We start from the raw sequence: 12,673 nt of genomic DNA, 5'->3' as shown, positions 1-12,673 counted from the left end.
CTCATAAAAAGCCAAAAGTGATTGAACCTAAAGAAAAAGCCAATGCTTAATTAAATCACAATGTGGAGAGATATGATTAAATCTATAGTCATAGCAAAATTCCAAGGAAATACAGAGAAGTTGCCTAAGATTTTTTTGAGGTGTGGGCATGTAAGAGAAGTAAGGTGCTACGTTTTGGATAAAGTAATCCATACTCTATTTCTGAAATCATGGGCTTACTTATTTTATTAACCGTATGTGAAAAGTTTGAGAGCATATTTAACTTTATTCTCCTGCTTTGATCCAAGGGTCCAAATAACACTGACTTGTTGTTTATGAAATAATATTTATTTCTTTTGGAAAGCCAAATAGAAAATTCTAGCCTTCCCTTCCGTGAAGAGAAGGAGTTTCTGACCCTAGACGTAACTGTATGTGCAGCTCTGTGGGCTGCCTCTTGACCATAATGCAGTGGATGGGTGTCCACCATGGTAGATGTAGAGACAGAGAAAAGAAAACGCTGGAGACCTTTTGAATTGAATGGAAAACAGTCTGGGATGGGTTCAAGTCTTGTCTTTGTTACTAAGTCTTTTCTATGGGCTGCTTCTTGAATTTGCATGTTGTCCTTGCGTGGGGCCAGACTCATCTTCTCTGTACTGTTTCAGCTATTTTGTATGTGCTGCTGGAAGAGCACATCACCAACTTGTTTTTGATTCATTGTGTTACTTACTTCCTCTACCCCTTCTTTAACTTTAAAACAAAGAAGTTATTTCACAGGAAAATACTGAGTACATAATCATCCAGGTGACAGGTTGCTATGGCTGCCACTTGCAAAAGTTCTGCATGAGTGAATGACATTGGCGAAAATGCTGGACTTTAGAACTTCTCATCTCAAAACCGCGATAATACTGTGAAAGCAGTTCTGAGATCTTTTTTCTCAATTTTACAGTTGCTGGTTTCTGTTTTAATTGTTTCTTCATCTGATTTGGCATATGCTCATGTAAAGTCTTGTGATTATTTCCAGTAGGATTATACCTTTTACTCTGGAAGAGATCAGATTTTATTATGCTTTTTATTGAGTCCTGCGGAAGTGCTTTATGTTACGGTGGTCAAACAAATATGGTCCAGTGGAAGCAATTCTGTACTTGAAGTTGGGCACATTGGCCTTCTGATCCCAACACCAGCTATTGGTTCTTCTTCTTGGGCAAATTAATTGACAGCAATGAACATTCTTCATGTCCTAAATAGGAAGGAAAGCTCTTTCTCACAAATTTGTTTAGATCAAGATGACAATGAATTGTGACAGGAGAAACCATTTCCTGTTGTTGCCTAACATGTTTTATCCACAGAAAGGGCTTAGCCAGTCCTTGAAATGTGTGACTGCCATCATTATGGTTCTCTGCGAGGGCTTTCTTGTGAGGCTGAATGATCAGGCGCGAGGCCAGTCACTCGGGGGTCATAAAATATGATTTTGTGCTGGATCTTACATGTGGCCAATTAAACTCACTCTACCTCATCGTTTGTTTTTTCTTTTTTAGAGCAGTTTTAAAATTGGTCATCTTGGCTGTATGTGGTCCTAACCAGTTTGGCTCACACTTTGTTGGCTTACATTTTAGTTTTAAAGAAATGGTTGATATGCTATCTAACATGGAAAAACATTTTTTTTTTCTGAAAAATTAATCAGAACACTTCACATCAAAATTTGCCAGAGCCAACTTGGTGCTGCCCCCTCGTGGGGACGTGCGCTCTCACGCCAACCATGCTCCTGTCCCAAATGCCCTGTGACTCAGAGACGGAATGTTAATTGCTCTTTGTCACCACACATTTGCTGCTGCTTTCCAAACAGCAGAACTAACGAGTGAAACACCTGTTCTGCTTATCTAGCTATTAAATAAGGGAACATGGAACTTAGACCAAGATCATCTGGTATTTTCCTAACCCTTATTGCCTGGCCTCTGTGGTCATTTTGAGTTTGCATATTTCACTAGTAGAGGTCCAGTCAGGCTCAATAAATATTTATTGTCCACCTTATGCGAAGTACTGTGGTAAGTTCAGTAGTATATTTCATTTTGTTCTCCCAACCTATCTTTGAGGTAGGTAATGATTATTAACATTTTTCTGTTTTTTTAAGAGATGAAGAAAGCGAGGCTCAGAGAGGTTTGTGAATTAGCCCCAGGTGCACTGCTGTCCACTAGAAGGGCTGGGCAGTTCACCCGAATATGGGCAATTCTCGGTTATTTTTATTCTGCTACACCATAAAAGCTCTGCCCCAAATCTTGAAACAAAGATATGGTCAGTTTTCATTTAAATGTTTGAAGTAATCAAGAAAGTGTTGCTTCTCCATTAAATATCTATTTTAACTGTCCCTATATAGAGAAAATATAATTTAAAAACTGAAACCTAGAGTAAGCTTTCTTTCCACACATAAATTTTGATAACTGAAGAGTGGCCTGTCCTTCAGGTAGGCACTTTAGATTTCTACAGTACTGTTTGCCAGTAGTAAGAAAGGTAGTATTCATAATTGGAATGTGGGGACTGGTGTGTATAGATTTTCATCATGTGGCTGTTGTCCAGATTCAGAAGGTTAACTTTGCTTTGCAACATTAAATACTCCAGCTATGACAATGGGCCATTGCAAAGTTCAAGGGATTTGTGTATAAGTCATTGTGATTCTATTACTAGTTTCATTCCTGATGTTTAGGCACCAGATATAGAAGTATCCTCATGTAAAAAGCAGACATATTAAAAATGATTATTTGTAGTATGAAGAGAATTAATTAGGGACCAGATTTTGGGGATTTGGGGCCTAACCATAGTCTAATTTGGGACTTTGGGTATGTCATTTGATTGTTCTGAGTTTTTCTTTCTGAAAATGCTTCTCTAAAAGTGTAATGGTAATAAAAGTGTATCTAATAGTTCTTACCTTGTAGGGTTACAATGCTTGTGCAATTATGAAAAACACAGCAATTAATACATTTTTACGAAAGAGTAGACTTCATCATATCATTATTTGCCACTGTTGTCATTATGCCCCCAAATATTTTATTCTCTGGATGGGATACTTCAAATTTTTCATGCCAGTCACTTAGTGCAGGGCCCTTTAAAGGAAGCCTGAATGACATGGGAGGAGTTATGCTGTCAGAGGATTTGGGTGGCTGACGTGTGGCTGATGGGGTGGGGAAGCTCTCCAGTCTGAGGTCTGGAGAATGGAGCACAATGAAGCAAGAGTTTTAGTGGCAGATCCAATCCTGGGGCTATCTCTCTACTTCAGGGGTGTCCAACTCATTTTCACCTGGGGGCCACATCAGCCTCACCGTTGCCTTCAAAGGGCCAAATGTAATTTTAGGACTGTATAAATGTAATTACTCCTTAATAGTCAAGAGAAGGCTTGGCACTGCTGCTGGGTAGAAGCAAGGTGCTGGGCCGGATAAAACAAGGTGGAGGGCCGGGGTCAGCCTGCGGGCCTTGTGTTTGCCACCTGTGCTCTATTTTCTTTAGGTCACTTACACTAAAAGTAATTTTATTTTAAAAATGTGACATATGTTAAGAAAGTACTATATGCCTGGGATATAGCAGCAAACAAAATAACCATATTTCATCAGTGATATCAGGGTTTCTCAACCTCAGCACTGTTCACCTTGTGCAGCTGTTCTGTGCAGGTTTAACACCACCCTTGGCCTCTGCCCACCAGGTGCAAGGATACTCCCAGTTGTGACAGTCTCTATAGACCCTGTGCAGGTGTCCTCTGGGGAACAAAATCACCCTGCGTTGAAAGCACTGAGTTTTATGATGCGCAGTTTTCATTTATTAGTGTCCCAGTAATGAGGATGCATCTTATAAGGGATGGCCTCCTGCAATTAGGATTGTCAGAGGTGGTTCTTTCTGGTGTGTGGGTGGCATCATATGTTAGATGACTACCAGGCACCGCCTTCGTCACCATTTCCTCTTGCTCCATTCTCAGAGCTCACAGTTGCCTGGCTGCAGTGAGTCTGGTGGCTTCATGAAGGTGAATTTAAGTCCCTCTCAGTTTGACTTTATGACAGACCGAATCTCCCTTTTCCAAAGGGCCAGACAACCTCATGCTACACTATAATCAAATTGTCTGTGATTTCAAACCTTTTGAATTCATCAGGGAATGGCCGAGATAGTTGTCAGGCTTTGCCTTTGCAACGTATAATCTTAAATCAATTCTTTTTTTCAATTTTAATCTACAAACTTTTCTTCTGGAATGTACTACTATCATCAATAGGTTGGCTTTGTTTTATTAAAAAATTTACTTGTGTGGTCTAGCATTTATCTGTATGATTTTAGCTAGTGAATCAGATGGCATCTTTGGCCAGCTGACTCCCCGCACCCCTTACTGAAGTTCCCTGTGATGTTAATGGTGGTATTTTATAAGTTGCCCCTGAAGTCTTTCCTATAGATTGCAGTCATTTTGATGAGAAAGACAGGAATTGTATTTAAGTCACAATGTATATCATGAAGACCTCCATAGAATGGGTGTTTCTCTTTCTTCTCTTCTTCACCTGGCTGTTCTGAGGACTGTGCCTGAGGTGGGTAGCCAAGCAGCAGAGCAGTTTGTGACTATTAAACAGAATTGGGTAGCAAAGTGGCAGAGTTGAGTTTGTTATTATTAAATGTAATATCAGTACATGTTTTAAGGTATACAGTCTTGGTCAACACATTATAAACAGTATTAGAAACGTTTTGATCTACCAGGCAATTTTGTGTACTTTGACAGACACCCGTGGAGGTATTTGGTCCAGCTGACACTGAAAACCCTTGCGTGCAAATGTCAAGTTGAGACACACCGGGGAGTTTGCACCAACTCATCTGAGCGACATACAATTCATGTACAGATTTCTCTGGGACGCCTTGGTCATGTGCTATAAACATATACTTGTTTCCTCTATTCAAGGAATTTTGCTAAATTCATGAAGTTAAAAATGGCTACCTTTTATTGAGATTGTAATGTGTACACTGGCACTGTTCTGAGAAGTCTGAAGGTAGAATTAAAACTGACAGAGACCATGAGGGCAGGCCCGGTGGTCAACTTGTTTACTGTTCCAGTCCCACAGGGGTGAGAAGGGAAGCACAGAGAAATGGAGTGGTTTGCCCCGGTGATAAGGTTATTAAACATCACTATTGAAACAAGCTTTTCTCTGTCTTTCACTCATTGATTGTATCATTACGATTGTGTTATTTCTTGTATCAAACTATAAGTTGCTACTTAGAGTACTGGAGTTGTGATTTAGTTACTAAGTATTCAGGCAGCACAAAATTAAAAACTCTTTATGCTGGAATATTCTTGAAGCTCAGCAGGGGATTAGTATTTTTGTGTCTTCCTTACATCATCCGAAAATCAGCTCCACCTTCACTAGCAGTAAATAAAGTCACACAGGATAAGTTTCAAATTTTCTGACTGTGAGATGTATAATTAAGACTGGGCTCTGATCGGAGAGTAACTCCACAACTGGCAGAAGCTAAAAAGCAAAATACATGTTTTAATATGATAAGTAAAAATGTTGATTCCTGCTATGTTTGAGAGGTTTGGAATGGGGAACAGAAAAGAATTAATTTAGGGAGGAGAGAAAGGTTTAATTTAGAAATGGTTTCATAAAGACTTAGGTTATAGTGAAGAAGAATGAAGGCAGAGCATCAGGCTCACAACCCCACACTGTTCTGTGGGGCCATTTAACAGTGGTCCTGTGGCGACCTTCAGAGGCGTTCTCTCTACCACACGAATTGCAGTGAGGTTTTATTTCCAATGAGATGCCGATCTGCAGGTAAGCCAAGCACAGGTATATGCCTTTCCAGTGGATTTAGCTCTGTCTTGATTTTATAAACGAGAGGCCAAAAACACCTGTGCTCAGGAATCAGCACCGCTTAGTGCATCCGTGGGCTATTTGGCACCACTCTCTTCTGTTGCAGAAATTTGAAGACATCTGTTTACTTTCAGCTCTGAAAGGCCTTCTCAAGCACACTAATGAATTTGCAGGACACGAGCAGGTTCTTCCATTAGAGTTCCTTTCGGTATCTTATCTCTTCTAGAACATTTTTACCAAATTGTTGCAAATTAATGAAGACATTTGAACAAATTTAGACATGGTACGATGAGAAATGAGAGCTCCTAGTAAAAGAACGAGTATTCTGCCAAAATCTGTTCTTGGGCAGTGTGTCCTCTGATTACGTCAGGAAGAGGTCCAGAGGTTTCCAGCAGAGATTCATTGCTTTATAGAAAAGGCCCAGGTTTCTTTTAAAAATTACCAAAGTGGACTGACCAGAATGGCAGTGCTTTTTATTAACTGTGAAAAGTAGTCCAGCACAAGGATGTCAGCATTTGGGCTTTTGATCCTATCCTTACCTGTGGGCCTGCAAAAGGACATAAACTTTTGTGGACTAAAGGTCAGTTTTGTAGTTAGCATCTCTTCAAAGTATATAGGATGATTGTTTAAAAATTCACAACAACTTTGAAGAATACCTAATGATGGAACGGACAGTGGTTGACTCATACCTGAGGAATTATACGTATGAAATGCATGACACAAAGGTGGATTAATGTCAGTAGTGATGGTTCCGACCAGTGTCTGGTCGATATAGGAGTGACAGACTGAGGCCAAGTGCGAAGAGGTGTGCAGCGAAGGAATGTCAGTGACTTATAGGAAGCCTTCCAATTGGGAGGGTACTGGATGAAAGTGAGGAGTTAAATATATCCTTTAGAACTCGTTTAGTAGCATGTAATAGAAAATCAAGAGCAAACTGGACTGAATCAAAAATTGGAATACATGGACTGAAATAATTTAAAAGTCTGGGGCTGGTTCTGGGTTTCAGCTTGACTGGGGCTTATGTGTGTCTGCCTGGGTCGGCTTCCTTTTTAGGTGGGTACTTTCCTTGTGGTGGTCTTCCACACCCTCAGGTTGATTTAAATTACCCTTGTGGCTTACAATACCAATGGAACAGAAGCTCCTTTCCCTGACATTTCCTGCAAAGGTGTGATTTTTGGACCAGTCACTCTGTGCATCCAGAGGGATACATGTGTCTGATTGTATCCCTTTGGATTTCTGCCTGGCTTCTTCTTCAGAGGTCCTGACACTTTGTTTGCCTTGTCACAAAGGCTGAGTACGGATTGAGGCAATTGTTTCCCAGAAGGAAATCTACGTGTGTCATCAATGCTGGCTAAGCAAGAACAACATCTGTTGTGTAAGCTCTTAGGAAGGCAACTGTGTTTCTTTTGTTTGTTCATTCATTATTCATTCACTCATTGATCCATGTATTCACTCATCTTTTCAATATAGAAGTATTGAGCACTTACTACATTTAGGTATCATTCTACGTGCTGGGAGTTTGACAGTGCTCAGAACACCTCCAAATACCTTTCTTCATTGAGCTTATTACATCTTTATGCTGTTGTTGGAGGGGTCAAGAATGGGGTAGTGTCTCCAGATATGGAGTGATTGTTGCTATAGACACAATAAAGGGCAGAGGGATTGACTAGTTCTGGAGTGGCGAAAATAATCAAGGAACAGGAAAGTGGGTGTATTAGAGAAAGAAAGAGAAAGAATGGCCAGAGGTTTGACTACCTCTGAAGAGCAGGATTTCAGTAGATACTTAGAATATTTTATAAAGCACAGAGGGATCAAGCTTATGTGTGTAAAGAGCCGTTTTATTAATTGGGAGTGAGATTTAATGTATTTACCTTTCAGTTATGCAGTCACGATATTGTGTTATTTTTGATGCTTTGCCCACCCTGGAAGAAGCACTGAGTTGATGATCTAATAGCTTGTTACCACTTTTAATGTCTATGATTATCTTTGTCACAGTAGGAGTATAGCTGTCAGCGGGGAAAAAGGCATTTCTTTTTTTACTTTCAGTATCAGAGCTCAACTTGCAAACACTCCAGACACTCAAAGCCACTCAACGAAAAAAGAAAAAGATTTTAATGATGTGAAACCTCAACACGCATGTGGAGTTCTTAATGGGAATGCTCAAACGGTCTTGCCAAAGGACTGAATTTTCCCCAAAAGGTCTTTTTTTGTTCAGAGAATGATCCAGTGTCTTTAAAAAACAAAACAAAACAAAAAAAAAGGGATCCAAGATGGTGGAGGAGTAAATGGAAGCTGCACTAACCATCCTCCCAGGACCAATCTGGAATTACAGCTAATTTGTAGAGAAATCATCCAGAATGACCAACTGAACTCTAGCTGGAGAGAAGCCTTATAACCATTGACAGACAGAACAAACCACTTCACCACAACGTGACTGGTAGGGAGTGTGCAGGAGGTGCAAGAGGGCTGGCTGGGCTGCCATGTGCACCAGCTGAAGTGCTGGAGGGAAATTTCGTCAGCCTGGGTGTTTCCCCTGAGAAGTGTGGTATCTAAACCCCAAGCTGGGCTCTCCAGCCTATAGCACCAGAGCCAGAAAGGAACCCAGATAAAATCCGGCTGTGAAAAGCAGCAGGGTTTCTGTCTGTCAGAGAGAGATAGGTAGAGATGCAGAGAGCCTCTTAAAGGGCCAAAGCACAAAATTTCATTTGCAGCCACTTACCATTGGCACTTACCATTGGCATTGGCAAAGGGAGGGCGGAGTGGACTAGAGATGCTCGAGTAGAGTCTTGGGCTGGTGGCTCTGGGGAGAGAACTGAAGAAACAGCTACCAGGATCCCTGTGCTGAGTCATCCCCATACTGCAGGAGCCCTCCCTTCCAATGGTATCAGCCTGAGGAGAAGCAATAGCCCCTTCCCCAGGAATTACTCTGCTCTGCCCTATGGTACTTAAGTCAGGCTGCTTATAGCTCTGTTAGATTAATAGCTGATACGCTTAAGATCTGATTAGTTTAACAACTAAGTTGGAAAATACAAAGCAACCAAATGGGAAAATGAAGAAAGAGACTCTAAGTAAAAGAACAAGTGAATCTTCCAGAACAACTAGATGAAATGGGAGCAAGCAATTTATCAGATAGTGTAGAGTAATGATCATAAGGATACTCCACAGCAAAAAAAAATTCATAGAAACCATAAAAAAAGGATCAGTCAGAAATACAGAATGCAATATGTGAAATAAGTAATACACTGGAAAGAATAAACAGTAGGTTAGATGAAGCAGAGGATAGAGTCAGAGTTTGGAAGACAAGGTAGAAAAAAACACCCAGGCAGAGCAGCAAAAGGAAAAAAGAATTTTAAAAAAATGAGCAGAGCTTAAGAAACATCTTAGACAACATGAAGTATAACAACATTGCCATCATGGGGATATCAGAAGGAGAGGGGAGCGAGCAAGGGATCAAGAACTTATTTGAAGAAATAATGACTGAAAACTTACCTAATCTGGTGAAGGAAAAAGTCACTCAAGTCCAGGAAGCTCAGAGAGTCCAAAACAAGTTGGACCCAAAGACATCTACCCTGAGACATGTCATAATTAAAATGACAAGGTATAAAGACAAGGAGGGAATACTAAAAACCATAGGAGAAAAACGGGGAGTCACATACAAAGGAGCACCAATTAGACTGTCATCTGATTCCTCCACAGAAACATTTCAGGCCAGAAGAGAAGTGTGTGAAATATTCAAGGTGGTGAGAAGCAAGGACCTACAATAGAACCAAGGCTACCTTATTCAGCAAGGGTATCATTTAAAATTGAAGGAGAAATAATGACCTTCCCAGATAAGAAAAAGCTAAAGGAGTTTTTTTTAACACCAAACCAGTACTGCAACAAATGTTCAAGGACTTGGTTGAAGAGGAAAGAGAAGGGAAAGAATAAAAGAGGAAAACAGTCTTAACAATAAACTGGTACTACATACCTATCTATCAGTAATCACCTTATATGTAAATGACCTCAATGCTCCAACCAAGAGGCAGAGGGTAGCTGAATAGATAAGAAAACAAGACTCATATATATGCTGCCTCCAAGAGACCCATCTCAAATCAAAAGATACACACAGACTAAAAGTAAAGGGTTGGAAAAAGATATTTCAAGCAAATAGAAAAAGAAAAAAAAAGCTAGGTTAGCAGTACTTGTATCTTACAGTTTAGACTTTAAAACCAAGGCTATAGTAAGAGACAAAGAAGGACACTACATAATGATAAGTGGAACAATCCAACAGGAGGATGTAACCCTAGTGAACATGTATGCACCCAACATAGGGGCACCTAAATATGTAAAATAAATCTTGATGGACATAAAGGGAGAGATCAACTGAAATACAGTCACAGTTGAGGACTTTAACTCCCCACTGACTTAAATGTATAGATTGTCCAGACAGAAGATCTACAGGAGACAGCAGCCTTAAACCACATACTAGATTAAATGGATTTCATTGATACCTTCAGAGTATTTCAACCCAAAGCAGCAGAATATGCATACTATTTAAGTGCACATGGAACATTTTTTAGGGTAGACCACATTTTTTAATGATAGACACATTAGGACACAAAACAAGTCTCAATTTAAGAAGATTGAAATCATATCAGCCATCTTCTCTGACTCCAATGCTATGAAACTAGAAATCAATCACAAGAATAACACCAAAAAACACACAAAGATGTGAAAACTAAATAACATGTTATTAAATAATGAATGGGTTAACAATGAGATCAAAGAAGAAATCAGAATATGCTTTGAAACAAATGAAAATGAGGACACAACAATCCCAAATCTGTGGGACACGGGGAAAGCAATCCTAAAAGGGAAATTCATAGCATTGCAGGCTTATTTCAAAAACCAGGAAAAAGCTTAAATAAATGATCTAACTTCACACTTAAAGCAACTTGAAAAAGAACAACAAAGCCCGAAGTGAATAGAAGGAAGAAAATAATAAAGACTAGAGCAGAAATAAATGAAATTGAGTCTAAAAAATGGTACAAAAGATCAATGCCTCCAAGAGCTTGTTCTTTGAAAACATAAACAAGATTGACAAACCTTTAACCAGACTCATCTGAGAAAAAAAGAGGAAGGATCCAAATAAATAAAATCAGAAATGAAAGTGGAAAAATAACAACTGACACCAAAGAAATACAAAGGATTGTAAGAAAATATGAAAACTAAGTCAGAAAGAATTAGAGAATCTGAATAGACAGATACACCTATATGAAATTGAAGCAGTAATCAAAAACTTTCTACGAACAAAACCCCTAAGATGGATGGCTTCACAGGTGAATTTTACCAAACATTCCGAGAAGAACTAAAACCTCCCCTTCTCAAACTATATCATAAAATTCAACAGGAGGGAAGGCTCCCAAACTCACTTTACATGGCCAGCATTATCCTAATTCCAAAACCAGATAAAGATACCAGGTATAGAAAGAAAATTACAGGCCAGTATTCCTGATGAACATAGATTGTAAAATCATCAATAAAATATTAGCAAACTGAATACAGCAATGCATCAAAAAGATCATACATCATGATCAATTGAAATTTATTGCAGGAATGTAAGGATGGTACAACACTGGCAAATCAATAAATGTGATTCACCACATAAAGAAAATGAAGGATATAAATCATGTGATCACGTGACTAGATGCTGAAAATTTTTTCAAAAAATTTTAATGTATTTTTAGAGAGAAGGAAAGGGAGAGAGAAAGGGAGGGAGAGAAACATCAGTGTGTGGTTGCCTCTCACGTTTCCCCTACTGGGGACCTGGCCTGCAACCAAGGCATGTGCTTCACTGGGAATTGGACCTGCGACCCTTTGGTTCGCAGGCTGGCACTCAGTCCACGGAGCCATACCAGCCAGGGCCAGAAAAAAGCTTTTGATAAAATCTAGCATTCATTTATGATCAAAACTCTCAGCAAAGTGGGAACAGAGGGAATATACCTAAACGTAGCAAGGGCCATATGTGACAAACTCACTGCCATCATCATACTGAATGGGCAAAAACTATAGGCGTTCCCCTTAAGATTGGGACCAAGTCAGGGATGTCTGCTTTTACCTCTCTCTCTCATTCAACATAGAACTGGAAGTCCTAACCGCAGCAATCAGACAAAAAGAAGAAACAAAAGATACCCAAAATGGGAAGGAAGAAGTAAAGCTGTCTTTATTTGCAAACAACATGGTACTGTATATGGAGAACCCCAAAGATTCCACCTAGAAACTACTAGCGCTGATAAATGCATTCAGCAGAGTAGCAGGATACAAAATTAATATCCAGAAATCAGTTGAATTTTAAATGCCAATAATGAACTAACAGAAAGGAAATGAAAAAAACAGTCCCATTCAATTGGTACAAAAAGAATAAAATACCTAGGAATAAAGCTAACCAAAGATGTAAGAGACGTGTACTCTGCAAAGTATAAAACACTGAAGAAAGAAACTGAAGAAGATGCAAGTAAGTGGAAGCACATACCGTGTTCATGGATAGGATGAATGAACATTAAAATGTCCACACTACCCTAAGCAATCTATAGATTCAATGCAATTCCTGTCAAGATTCCAATGATGTGTTTCACAGGACTAGAACAAATATTTCAAAAATTAATATGGAACTATAAAAGTCCCTTCATAGCAACAGTGATCCTGAGAAAGGAGAACACATTTGGAGGAATCACGCTACCTAATATCAAACTATACTATAAGGCCATAGTAATCAAAAGAGGCTGGTACTGGCATAAAAACAGACACATATATCAATGAACAGAATAGAGACCCCAGAAATAAACCTATACCTCTGTAGTCAATTGATATTCAACAGAGGAAGCAAGCACGTA

The 12,673-nt window shown here is 39.4% G+C and overlaps 1 protein-coding gene and 1 non-coding gene across 4 annotated transcripts in view; one reads left to right on the top strand and one right to left on the bottom strand.

The window, feature by feature from the left end:
* The window catches only part of PTPRG (protein tyrosine phosphatase receptor type G), a 704,073-nt gene that overhangs the window by 354,753 nt on the left and 336,647 nt on the right, over nt 1-12,673 (top strand). The gene's annotated exons all lie outside the window — the stretch shown is intronic.
* On the bottom strand, nt 566-670 carry LOC112301338 (U6 spliceosomal RNA). Its single transcript, XR_002974479.1, has one exon. It is a non-coding gene; the product is annotated as a U6 spliceosomal RNA (small nuclear RNA).

The sequence above is a fragment of the Desmodus rotundus genome, chromosome 8 (assembly GCF_022682495.2).
Source record: "Desmodus rotundus isolate HL8 chromosome 8, HLdesRot8A.1, whole genome shotgun sequence".
Classification (NCBI taxonomy): domain Eukaryota; kingdom Metazoa; phylum Chordata; class Mammalia; order Chiroptera; family Phyllostomidae; genus Desmodus; species Desmodus rotundus.
Note: the sequence above shows the minus strand (reverse complement) of the source record. Positions and strands in the feature narration are given on the sequence as shown.